A 13,127-nucleotide genomic window follows, 5' to 3' on the forward strand; every position below is an offset into this window, starting at 1 on the left:
CACACCAGTGATTCCAAACCATTTGAAGCAAATTTCCTATGAAGAATTTGTTTGAAGAATTTATCATCCACCGAGTAGCAATGGCATCTGCAAGCACCAACAGTAGCAAGGCAAAAAGGGGTTCTAAAATGCTCGTGAAAGGATTCGAATGGAAAGCCCCAAAATTCAAACTAGTGCCCACAATTGCTGAATCACTTGACCCACACAGAGCTCAATCGTAAATTCCACCTACGATACTTATTATTAATGATATTCACCCTCATTTCAAATGCACTGTTCAAGAAATTGGTACATTAGATATGGACAATGCCCTAGGAAAATTATGTGTTGATGGAGCCCTAAAACTTGAGCATAAGCACTTAGAAGAAAAAGGCTTGACCCACATTCTGCACCTACCAAGGAATTTCTAAGTTAAATGGGTGAGATATGTTCTAAGCCATGTACACAATGGTCAGTTGTAGTTGGAGCAACCCATATTGATAACCAAGAAGATGATTCATAAAATCACGGGTTTTCCTATGCTCAGCAAATCCAAAACCACTAAAACCCTAGGTTGGGATGAGTTGCAAAAGAAAACCCTACCAGAATGGGATGGTAGAGGACTGAAGCTTAACAATATATCTGACATGGAATTCGGGTTTGGAATCTATGTAATTGCATATAAACTAAACAATTCCAGCAGATTGAATAGTGTACCATGTGAGGCTGTGGATTTAGCATTTAAGATAGTAAAGAAAAATCTAGAATATGACTTGGCAGACTTACTGTTGAAACAGTTAAACAAGAATATGGAAAGTATAAGGACTTCAAAGAATAATCCTTGTAAATTTAGTTCTATATTAATTTACTTATTTTTCTATGTGCAAAAATTCTTTCCATCAAAAGGAACAATAGTATGGAGAAAAGACATTCCAATTCTATATCAGATTAATGAGTTTATAGCAAAAATGGGTGAAAATTTTAACAAAGTCATGGATAACTATTTTGAAGACTTCAAGGAAAGAATGAATAACAGGTTTAGAATTCCTCCTAAGTTTGTTGAGGATTATAAAGATGATATATGTTTCATGGTTGACTATGATAAAGTGTACATATAGGCAGTCATACTGATGTAACAGGCTACCTGAAGCTCTCTAATTCTATGTTCATGGTTACAAAATGTAACCAGAGATACCCCACATCAACGTGATGGGCTTAAAATATTCACATCCATCCATTTCTATAACCAAACTCACTGCTATATGTTTATATCAACTCAGATATCACCTCTGCCAACCCACGGCTTGTGATCATTAAACATGTCCATATCTTATTTCGAATGTTGACCACATTTTCTTTATCATATAAACGTAATCACCAACAATGATTTACATTCATTGAGTTTCCATACCTTTCAGGTCTTTATTGATGAATAATCTGTAAATTTTGGGCTTTGTTAACTGTCCAAAGAACAAATCCTCATCACTATTTCTTACTTGAAATTAGGTCTTTCCATTCTTAGCACCCATTTATACAGCCCTCCAACTCGGGCTGCACTTAGCACAAAAACTCAATCTGCCAATGCATACGCAATTAACTAAGAGACATTAAATCTCTTCCACCATATTTATTGGGCTGGTTGAAGGAGTCGCCACCTTTAATGAACAAATTGCAATTCACAATCTCGAAGGAGAAATCGGGTTCTTCATGCTTGGTGTTGACACGGAGTGTACATGGTGTTATCATTTGCCACCTTTGCAGTCCGCCAACAAACGAAACTAACTTGCATGGAACATAGATGAGAAAAGAGAGAACAAAAATTACTATCTTAAATTTATTAAAGCCAAAACTTGAAATACATAGAAACATAATTGATATGTGTGGCTCTCTGGCCTTCAGCCAGAGAGCCGACTCCTTTCTACACTTCTTTTCTCTCTCTTCTTAATTTCTCCCAAGAGTCTCTCCACACTTCTTTTCTCTACCTTTCTATTTGGTTCCATTCTCTTTAAAGAGATGTTTTTAGTTACATACTGATGGTTATTAAAACCATCTTTCCACTTTTTAAGCCCTATGTTTCCCATGTTGTCTCCTCATGCAGATCACTTTCCTATTCTAATGGAAATGCCTTTGAACTACATCTTAAATACTATAGATAACCATTAAAACATATGTCTAACCCATGGTTCCCAGAGATTAAAATTTTCTCCATTATTACAATATTGAAAACTTTTGCCGTGATTGGCCATGTTTGAGGGGTCTCCCATCACATACCCTGAGTGACATGGGTAAAACCATTGCCTTATGAATTAAATATTGATGAAGCAAGAGACATCATTAAGGCATTGGTGAATGAACTAGCTATTCCTAACATCCCTACCTTTGGAAGTTATGATGAAGCAAAGGCCAAAATTGAGCTTGAAATCAAGCTACCACAGGCCATAAGCAAAGGCAAGAGGAAGATAGCCAAATTGAAAACTGCAACCGGTCCTCTCATGCTAACAGAAGGAAAAGGAAAGGATGAAGAAGATGATTAAGAAGAAGGAGGAGAAGAAGAAAAAGAAGAACAAGAATCTAAAGAAGAACCTCCAAAGAAGAAAGGTAAGGCAATCATTACCAAACCTAAGAAGAAGCCTACTATAGTATTCACCAGAAGAACCAGAAAAGGCAAGTAGGAACCTATACTAGTCAGGCCTCCACCCACTTTTGAGGAAAGGCTCAAACAATTGGAAGAAGGAGTTGGCATCACAAATTTCAAGGCATTGAAATTTGAAACAAGAACAGATGCTGAAAAAATGTAGATTGAGGAATTAGTACTCTCCAAGATGGGTAAATGGAAATACTCCTCAGATCAGCTTGCCTCTCAAATCTCCAAAGAACTATTGGAGAGATTAAAACTGAGATGGGAGTCAGCCACCCAAATGGTAAAAGACATTTATGAGCAATCTCTGAAGAATCTTTGACCAAGTCTCACTGGAGCAAAAATAAAGACTGCAATAAAAAACCATGAAGGTAAAATGATGATCAGATTTCACACCTATTTGATTTTAATCAAAGACATTGAGCATGTTGTAAATGATGTAACAAACATGAGGAAAAACATCTATCATCTACATAATCCCAGTGAAGACCTAGTAGAAATCAAGGATGATGACAGCAGTGACAGTGATGATATTAATGGCACTCCATCCATCACAGTCTCACCAGGAGAGTTGCATGCATTAATGGAAGAAGACAAGGAGGAAGAAGGAATGGAGGAAGAAGCTGAAGAGGAAGATAAGGAAGAAGATGATCCAGTAAAAATTGCAGCAACAGTTATTGCATCCCTTCCTCACTCTCCACCTAAAACTATCACATCATCAAGGTTGGAATCAGCTTTAGCAGGTTTGATAGCATCTACATCAGATTTATCATCTACACCTACCACATCATAGCTCCAGGTATCATCAATGGAAGTGTCTACCACTTCATCTACCGAGCTGCAGCCCTCTTCTTCAACTACCGAGCTAGCCTTCTCATCTCCATCATCATCAGTCAATATAATAGTAAGTTCCACAATTTTGTCAATTCTAGCTTGTTCTACAATTTTGTTAGCATTATCTACATCTACTTCAAATCCAATTAGTTTAGATACTACTATAACGAGTGTATCATCATTTTTGGAAAGTATTCCAATTTTTGATCCAGTAAATACCTCTATTGGCATTCAATCCTCAAGTCCTATCCTAGTTTTTACTACTAGTCCTTCCATCTCCACTATTGTGTCTATTCCTAAGATTAAACCAGTCATCATAGAAGTCAAACAAAAGCATTCAACAAGTCTTCTGATCACTAGAAAGGAAATTCCAGAAGATATTGACTTAGACATAGAGATAGTGATTTCAAAGATTGATTGTGAAAATGCTACCATTGAAGAGATGAGGTTTGATAGTCAACTAATAGAGATGAAAGCTATGCAGAAGTAGTTAAGGTCTGAAAGGGATAAGGAATACAAAATAATTAAGAATGCCAAGAATATAATTATAGATGCTATAGGTGTTGAAGTAGATTCTACTCAACACATTTTGATTCAGTTAGAAGAGGCTGTAAATAAATTCAATGAGGACACCTCTGGTCAAGAAAAATTGATTGAAAAGGCTAAAAGGAAATTTGATAATAAGGTGCTTGAGCACATTGCTCAGCACATTGCAATAAGACAAGTAGAATTGTCCACAATTTTGGTCAATCTTGAAAATTCCTTTAATAATGTAACTTCACTTTTTGCCAAACTTTGTGATGTTACCAAGTACACCAAGGAGATCAAAGAAAAATTGAATAAAATTGATGAGGATATGAAGGTCAGTGCCCAAATGCTACAACTTGACCCCAATTCAAGTTCATCCCATCATCTCAAAATCAGATTTTTGTCAGAAAAGTAGGTAGAATTGTTGAAAGAGGAAGCAAGGATTAGTTCTACCTTGATTGACATTTAGAATATGATCCTTCCTATCATGGACACAATGCAAAAACACATTTTCTACTCCAAAGCATTGATCCATGACAACAATTTCTCAGTTACAGATCATATGATTAAACTTTCAGTTGAAGTTCAAATAGCACTCTCCACCTACAAAATTTTGCAAGAGAATTGGGATAAGACTTTGGCTCTTATTCTCAAGGTAGACTCTAAGTTTATCTCCCATTTTGGTGTCTCTGTGTGAATATATATTGTTTAATTTGGCATTATTGTCAAAAAGGGGGAGATAGAGAAGAGATAGAGATATTTGTAAATACTTTGTACATATTGTATGGGGGAGATATATGTAAATAAGGAAGCTATGTGTGAAGCTATGTGTAAATTAGTATGTCAAATTTTGCACATAAGATTTTTGGCTCATAAATGTTTTTGTCACTAATGCCAAAGGGGGAGATTGTTGAAATTATGATATATTTTTCATTAGTGCAACCACTTATTCAATTCTAAATGCTTATCTAGCTCATCACTTAGTCTATAGTGTATATCAAGCATTCAGTGGTTACCTTATAAGTTCAGCAGGTAAACAGTTCTCACCGAGCATTCCAAAGGACTCAGTGTTTACCAAGTGAAAAAGGTAAACAAAGGACTTAGTGTTTACCAAGTGAAAAAGTTTAACGAAGGACTCAGTGTTTATCGAGTGAAAAAGGTAAATGAAGGACTCAGCATTTACCAAGTAAAGCAAGGTAAATGAAGAAGTTAGTTTCTACCAAGTGACACTATATCTACCAAGTCACCAATGGTTATCGAGTTCCAAGCAATTTTGTGTGGCTAGTATGAACCGAGCCTCTACTCCTACCAAGTGCATGATGATGTCGAGTAATGTAGTGGATGCTGAGTATCAGAAGGTCACCAAGTCAATTCAATGAACCTGAGTTATTTACTATTGGGTTGACTCAGTAATGTTTTGTTCACTTGTGTTTTGGCCAACCTTGCAATTGTAAATATTGGAATGGTATTTATGTAATGTATGATATCATTTGCAGCATGAGATACATGAAAATATAAAGAGAGTGATGTTCACATGTGAAGAAGGTATTGCTATATTTTGAGAAAAGTGAAAGTGAATCAACAGCAGAGTAAAAGGAATATAGCAAGGTCAACATAGGAGCAGAAAAGTTATATCTATCACATCAGGTGATCAATGCAAAAAGGATCTTATCAGCAAATAGTTGTAAGTAGATCCACTGCTTCATCCTAATAGGTGAATTAGTTTATAAATCCTTTAACGGGGTAGACTTAATAGTCTTTTTGTAAATCTCCTAATAGAGTGCATACTTCACTATATGTTTGTAAATCCTCTAACAACGTAGATCTAGCAGTCCTACTTGCTCGTAACAGGGCAGATCACTAGAAGTGATCATTGTAAGCCTTAACAAGCCAACTTTATGTTGCAGTATTGAAGTTTTGTGGGCATCATCCCCACCCCAGTTTTACTTTCTATTTGGAAGGTTTCTGGGTCACCAAATCTCTGTGTACATGTGTAATGAATGTTTGATCTTTCATTTATGCAGTAGATTAGATGAATGAATGATGAATGGTTAAAATGTTGAATTGTTTAAAAGTTTTATGAGTTACTGATTCACCCCTCCCCTCTCAGTAACCTATCTTGTCCTAAATATTTCCAATAGACCTAACAGTTATTTGTAAGTCTTTTAGTTGGGTGATATTCTAATGGAATGTTCTAAAGTCCTCTAAAAAGGCTCACTCCTAATAGGGTGATTAAAATCCTTTAACCATGTCACATCTAACAATGTGTATTGTAACCTTTAACATAGCATCACTTCAGAAGAGTGAGATTGGGTAGCATGTCAATGGTAGTTATTCCCAAATTTGGTTTCCATGTAAAATCCTTGTGTCAAATTATGTGAATGAGTTTGTAGTATTTCATGTTTACATTTTTACAAAGTTATTTTGACCAAGGACGGTGACCTACTAAGTTAAGGTATTGGATGATCGAATGGATGCATGCATGATATGGTTTTATAGATATGAATCTATGAAGCACTAAAAAGTTTTATTTGTACATTTGGACCTTGGATAACTGATTCACCCCCCTCTCAGATATTCTAAAGAATTCCAATAGTTATGTGGTTTTGTATTATTTTCTTTTAGATTATTTCCTTTGCTACAAGTTAGAATTATTTTATGTAGATAATTACTTTAATATTTCACATTGTTCAAGAGCATTCTTATTCAACCCCCCACCCCCCCCCCCCCCCCCCCCCCCACTCAATACACCAAATGTTCAACAATTGGTAACAGAGCTAGTTCCTTTGGAAGAGTGTAACAACTTGAAGGAGATCTAGAAGATTGAAAGTTCTATATGTAGATCTACCATGGATGAAAATGAGTTCATATTTGTATAGGAAGATCTTGAATTTATTGAAAAGGAGAACAAGGAACTATCAAAAAATATTCAGATTCAAAATGACTATATCCAAAAGTTAAAAGAATGAGAAACATTTCATTTGAGGATGTTAGGAAACCTTTTAAATGGGAACTATCCAACACAAGAATATTGATAGATCATCACTATGTAATTCTTTGTATTCTAAAAATAATCAAATTGATATTATTATCATATGGATTTTCTTACAATTTTTTCCTAAATCATATTTTTATGTTTTTTTTTTTAAACTATTAAATTTTATAATAAATTAATCAGCCTTATTAACTTTCAAGTGTTAGATTAGGCTTATTCCTTTCAAAATAAAATAATGGTAGTATAAGATATTAATGAAAGAACGATGTATTTGCTTGAAAATTTCCTACTAGTTAAGACCAAGGATTTTTCCAAGGCCAATGAACTATTATTTCTTTTTTTAAAAATATCCAAAAAAATTCATATCATCATTTTGCAATGATAAAAATATGTCTAACCTCAAAACAGAATCTTCTATGTGAGTTCAATCATGAAATTACTCTTCATGTAGTATATGAGGACATTTAAAGGTAATGTTGCATGAAATTCATAAAATATTTGAAACTTATTATGGGCTTGAAAAGAAAGAAATTTGTTTAAGTTACTACTTAAACTAGTGCATATTCATCTTGCAATTATATTTGTTTGGGAAAGATTCCTTAAAATTCAAGAAATATAATTACTTTTTTTAAAATAATTTCTATAAATGTCTAAAATTGTAAATATTATCTAAATGGACTTTTTGTTAGCAATACTTGATCCTTGGATTATTGAGTACATATTTTCCCCAAATTCTCCTTTATAATAAGTCCTATAATATCGATGTTTTATAATAAATGTTTGCACATTTATTATAGAATAGAGGCATCTGATTGTGATGCAATGCCTATGATTATATTTATTCAAATAATAATTTTAAGATTCTATTTTTTAAAATGTATTATGGTATTCTTCCTCCAATGGTTGTGGAGCTTCATGCATATACTAACAATATAGGACATGTACTAATTAAAGTAGACTATTTTATTTTACCATCATATGCCTTTACAAAACAATATTAGGTTCAAATCTAATATAATTTTTTGTGCATGGTGAGTAAAGAGATCCAATGAGCATAGAAATGAATAGTTCAAATATAACAAAATCAAATTCAATATATTTTTTAATCTCTCAGAAATAAAATTCCTCCATTTTATAAATTGGTCCAACAAAAGTAAATTATTAGATGATGAACAAAAGAAAAATACACCCATAGGTTTAAAAAAAAGGATTGATGATAGGATTATATTGAAGAGAAATTGAGGTAAATAGGGAATGGAAGATAAAATCATGGCTAAGATAAGATTTTATAATAAAAAATTCAGAAGTAAAGTTATGGAATAATACATAGAAATAGAAAGGGTGTAATAGCTATTTTCTAACTTCTAGAAGATCTCAATACCTAACTTGGTGTTTATTCGCAATAAGAGAGTGAAACTTTATAGAAACATCTATGCCCACAAAGATCTAAAATCAATCAAATTAAGGCTTTATATTTTACAATGCATATTGGAATTTCACTCTAGAAAATCACATCTAATTGGTTGCATTAAGAACACCCTTTCAAATATAGTAATGAAAGGGAGAAAATTTCCTTTTGTTCTTAATATTACAAGGTTTTCTATAATCAAGATGTCCTCTTCAAAAATAGATACATGACTTAGCATTTCAAATCTAAAAAATAAATGATTACGAGGACGAGCTTTAGCAAATGTAATATTGTTATCAGGATTTAACTATGTAGTTTTTTAGCCAAACTAATCTAATATGCTAGAAATACTAATTTAATGAAAACAAAAGCATTTACACATTAAACTACCATAACATATAAGAGAGACAAAGTGAAGTCCTCAAATGAGAATATGAGCCATGGATGGGCTCTCTCAATGAGGATGATTACTTGATTTGGAGATATGTCTATTATGTGGATTTGGGATGTATGCTCAAGCTTCAAAGTTACTTCAATGGTGGAGATGGATAATAGCAAATTGGTAGCCTTGTGAGCTCTCAATTTGACATTATGAGGGTATGATTGATGGCTTTGTTTCTCAAACTAGCATGATAACTTTACTAAAAGGGGTTGTGATAGAATGGCTTGGGAGGGGATCTAATTTATAGGCCAAGGGCTTGAGGGATGGAGGGTTAAGATGCAAGGAGAGATCAAAGCTTATGGAAGGTTTAGATTGAATGAGAGGAGAGCACATGGATTGTGCTTGTTTAGCACCAATCAGGGAGTGACACAGGTCACAGGGTCATTGGCTGGAGGAAAGGGCAAGGATGAGTCAACAAAGGAGGCTCAATGCTTTAAATGGCCCTCATAATGGCTTGTAAGAGCTTTTAAGAGCATTGAAGGCTTTGTGGTTCGGATAAAGTTTTATGGTTGGGATATTTTGAGGGAGAAGACTTTGGTTTGGCTTAAGAAAGTTTTAAGCTTACTTAGGGAATGTGACAAGGTTAGGGGGGGATTAGGCTTGGTTTAGGATTAGATTAAGGATGTTAGAGATGTGCAAGTGGATGGCATTCATGAGGGTGGGTGAGTTAGTGGCTAAGATAGGTTAGTATGGGTGGATGGGGTGGATTAGGCTAAATGGAGGATTTAGGATAGTTTAGGGGCTATTAGATTTGAGGGTTTTATTTATTAAAGTGATTTTAATAAATTTGGAATTTGGAATTAGATAGCAGAATAGGATTAATTGATAAATAATGGGTTATTTGATTTATCAATTAGGACTATAGATGATTAATTGAATTAATCAGCTAGGGGATGGCAAAGGATTTATTAAATAGGAATTTAATTAATGATGCCTTTAGAGATAGCTAAATAGGATTACCAAAGTGGTGTAATTGAATTTACGTGTCTACATTTTTCCCCTCTTTGACATAGTGTTGAGACAATATTATTTCAAAGAAGTTTGAACGGAGACGACACGAGGAAGATGTTTTAGCAACAAGGTTGCCCCAGTCTCAGATAAGAAGGAGAGACTAGACTATGAGATGCCCCCTCAAGAAGGTGATAGGGAGAAAAAATGAGGCTCAATAGCTTCTTGAAAAATACAAGAATCCAGGATAAGCAAGGAGACTCAGATTGGCAAAGAGAAGGGGCTGAATTAGCTCAAACTCTCACTATGGGAGAATGATAAAGGAGAATCAGATGCACAAGAGGAAGCAAGCTTAATATTTTTTAGGAAGGGGGATGATAAAGGAGTGGAGCACAATAAAAGGAAATGAGGAGGAAGGGATGGATTATGGGAAGAGAAAGTGGTTTGGATGGGGGAGAATGGAGATGAAAGGAAGAACTACCACGTAGTTGAGCACAAGATTTGTTATAGGACTGTTGGTTAATTTCCAAGGTTACCAAGAACATCAAGGCCATGTCACCAATCGTCCAAAGGACATACAAATGGATACAAAACAAACATGCAAGGATTGCCCCAGCAGCACACATGAATTCCAGAGGAAGCAGCGTGGAACCGATACGGGGTCACCCATAAGCAGAAAAAAAACAAACGAAAGACTTGATCAAAACTGTACACTCAGAGTGCCCCAGTCGCAGCATACCATGATATGGAAGATCATGGCAACCTTGAGGAGGGAACAAAAGGAGTGTGTGGAAAAGATACATGAAGACCCAAAAGGGAAGAAGCCAAATCAAAAATAAAGCAAAAATTGAAGAGAGAACCGTTTGCAAATGAGATGGGTAGGATGAGGTACTAACAGACCAAGATCAAATAGGAGGAAAGCTATATCCTACAAGGATCCATCAGAGAGTACCTAAGCTAAGGGAGAACACCTTGGGGATAGGAGATCGAGCAAAGGGATGCAGCAAAATAGCTAATCAAGATTTGTTACAAGTGGACAAAGGTGTGTGGTGATGGTTTTGCGAAATAAGAATGTGTTGTGGAAGGGTGGGATGAGCAAGAGGGGTAGGTAGGGCACCGAGGTGCGCTACAAGCGGTAAAAAGGGGGCTAGAAGGGGTCATTTGCAGTCAAATTGAGGAGGAGATATTTCTGATTAGGAGCTCTGTAGCGAAGATTACAATGGTGGGTATTGAGCAACCAGAGCACTGAGCGGACATAGTATGACGAGTACGAGTATGAGGGATGCCCAATCGATCAATAGGGTCTAAAATTGCTTCATGATTTTTGTTTATACATTTTTTATAGCATTCCTGTGAAAGTGAAAATGTGATCCCACAGGCACAGGTCCAGCGAGAACACGAGCAGGATCAGCGGGATCATGATCCCTTAAAAAATGGTGTCGAGATGGAAGGATACGAGGTTCTAAATAGTCATTTGTGGGAAAGTGATCCTGGGATGACATGTCATGCGAAAATAGGATAGAGTCAGCAAGAATGTGTCCCTATGATGAGGAATGCAATTCAAGTAGTGGGAACACATCCCCACAAGTTAAGGTCGTTGGTTAGCAAAGGGGTTAAAAGGAGATAGTGTAGGAATGCAATCCCATGGGATCAAGGGTCGGCAAGATTGCCAGCTACAAAGATCACAAGAATGTGCTAGTGAGATCGGGGGATAAGGTCAAGGGTTTTAGAGCAGAGTCAACATCGTGATCCTACTGGAATATAGTTCCATGAGAACGTGAGAGAATAGGTTTCACCGGAATGTTGTTTCTGCGAGAATGCGATTTTGGCAAAACAAAGTCAAAAAAAGCTGGGGTTGACAAAAAAGAGGGTGGGAGGATAAACAAGGAGATAGAAAATTAACAGTTGGATTGGTTTGGGTTGTGTGTAGTGGTCATTGGATGCATTAGTGTCATGGAAGTGATGAGTAGTAGTGTTGCCTGCAGGAGAGATGCTGACTTGGCATGGGTCGAGGCGATCGAGTTAGGCCACCTGGCGAGGTTGCCCCATACCCATACTTATATGACGATGGTTACAGCGCTGTGCAAGAGATGGCACAGTGAGACAGCAACGTTTCACCTACCAACAAGAGATGATGGTGACACTGGAGGATGTGTACCAAATATTCAGACTACCAGTGCAGGGGATGCTAGTCATGGTGACCAGAGAGATGACAACAAAGGCGACAGTGTAGAGATTGATGGGGCCGAGAGTGGAGTACAAGATCTAACGAGGATAGTTTGCATTGGACGAGCATCTAGATCACATGACAGTAGAGAGGCAGATCTACTTCTATGTTTTGGGTCTAGTTTTGGGGTATATTGCCCCAGATACAGGTGGTACAGGTGTGCCACTGGTGTTGATTCCAATGGTGATGCAGATAGTTGATGCAAGACGCCTAGCTGCATGGGGTTCTCTAATGTTGGTCGAGTTATACTGGGACCTTGATCAAATAGTGTACCAAGGCGACAGCTGATAGGGGAGGAGCAATGGGTTCTCGACACTACTATAGGTGTGGGCATGGGAGCATATTTCAGTGCTCAGGCCATTGGGACGTAGAGATAGGCAGCTAGAGGAGCCAGTGGCATACAGTTGGGCTGAGTCATTGACATATCTTCATACAAATTCAGTGGACTGTTGGAGAGTGTGTATTGATGAGATAGTGGCAGTGATATGGAGGCCATACATGGGCCTGGGACCATGGGAAGAGGAGGGAGAGCAGCTCCCCTACACCATTTCTCCATGCTTCATGTTCGGGAGATGGGAGCACATTGCAGAGCAGTACAGGCCGAACAGGGCACTGCGGCAGTTTGGGTGGCAGTAGGTGGTAGTGGGAGATTTGCACTGGTATCATTGGATTACCCATGAGCCGGTGTCGATGTACAGGCCATCCCTATATAGGGATGGGCTGTTGAGGGCATGGCGAGAGTTGGAGCTGCAGCAGTGGGATTGGTTCGATGGGGCAGCAGATGCGGGCTCCACACAGGAGTACCGAGATACTTTTATGAGGCTGAGACCAGTGGGGAGAGTATAGGGTACGAGGGTAGTAGTGGTGGTAGGGGAGCTAGCTTGAGTAGCCTGACAAGGGTGATATATGGTGAGGGGGTTATGGCAACGTGCAGCAGTGGTGGCACAGGAGGAGGAGCCTGCCCGTTAGAGGAGGAGGGTGGTGGGGGAGGAGAGGAGAGCCAAGCCAGAGAGGAGAGTAGAGGAGAGGGGAGCCCAACCAGAGAGAGGAGGAGAGGAGGCACAAGGGTGATAGAGGGCGATAGGGGGAGAGGCAGGAGGATCATTGGCCAAGGGAGGAGATGACAAG

This window comes from Cupressus sempervirens, chromosome 2 (genome assembly GCF_028749045.1).
Source record: "Cupressus sempervirens isolate cs-2001-9-10 chromosome 2, ASM2874904v1, whole genome shotgun sequence".
In the NCBI taxonomy this organism is placed as follows: Eukaryota; Viridiplantae; Streptophyta; class Pinopsida; order Cupressales; family Cupressaceae; genus Cupressus; species Cupressus sempervirens.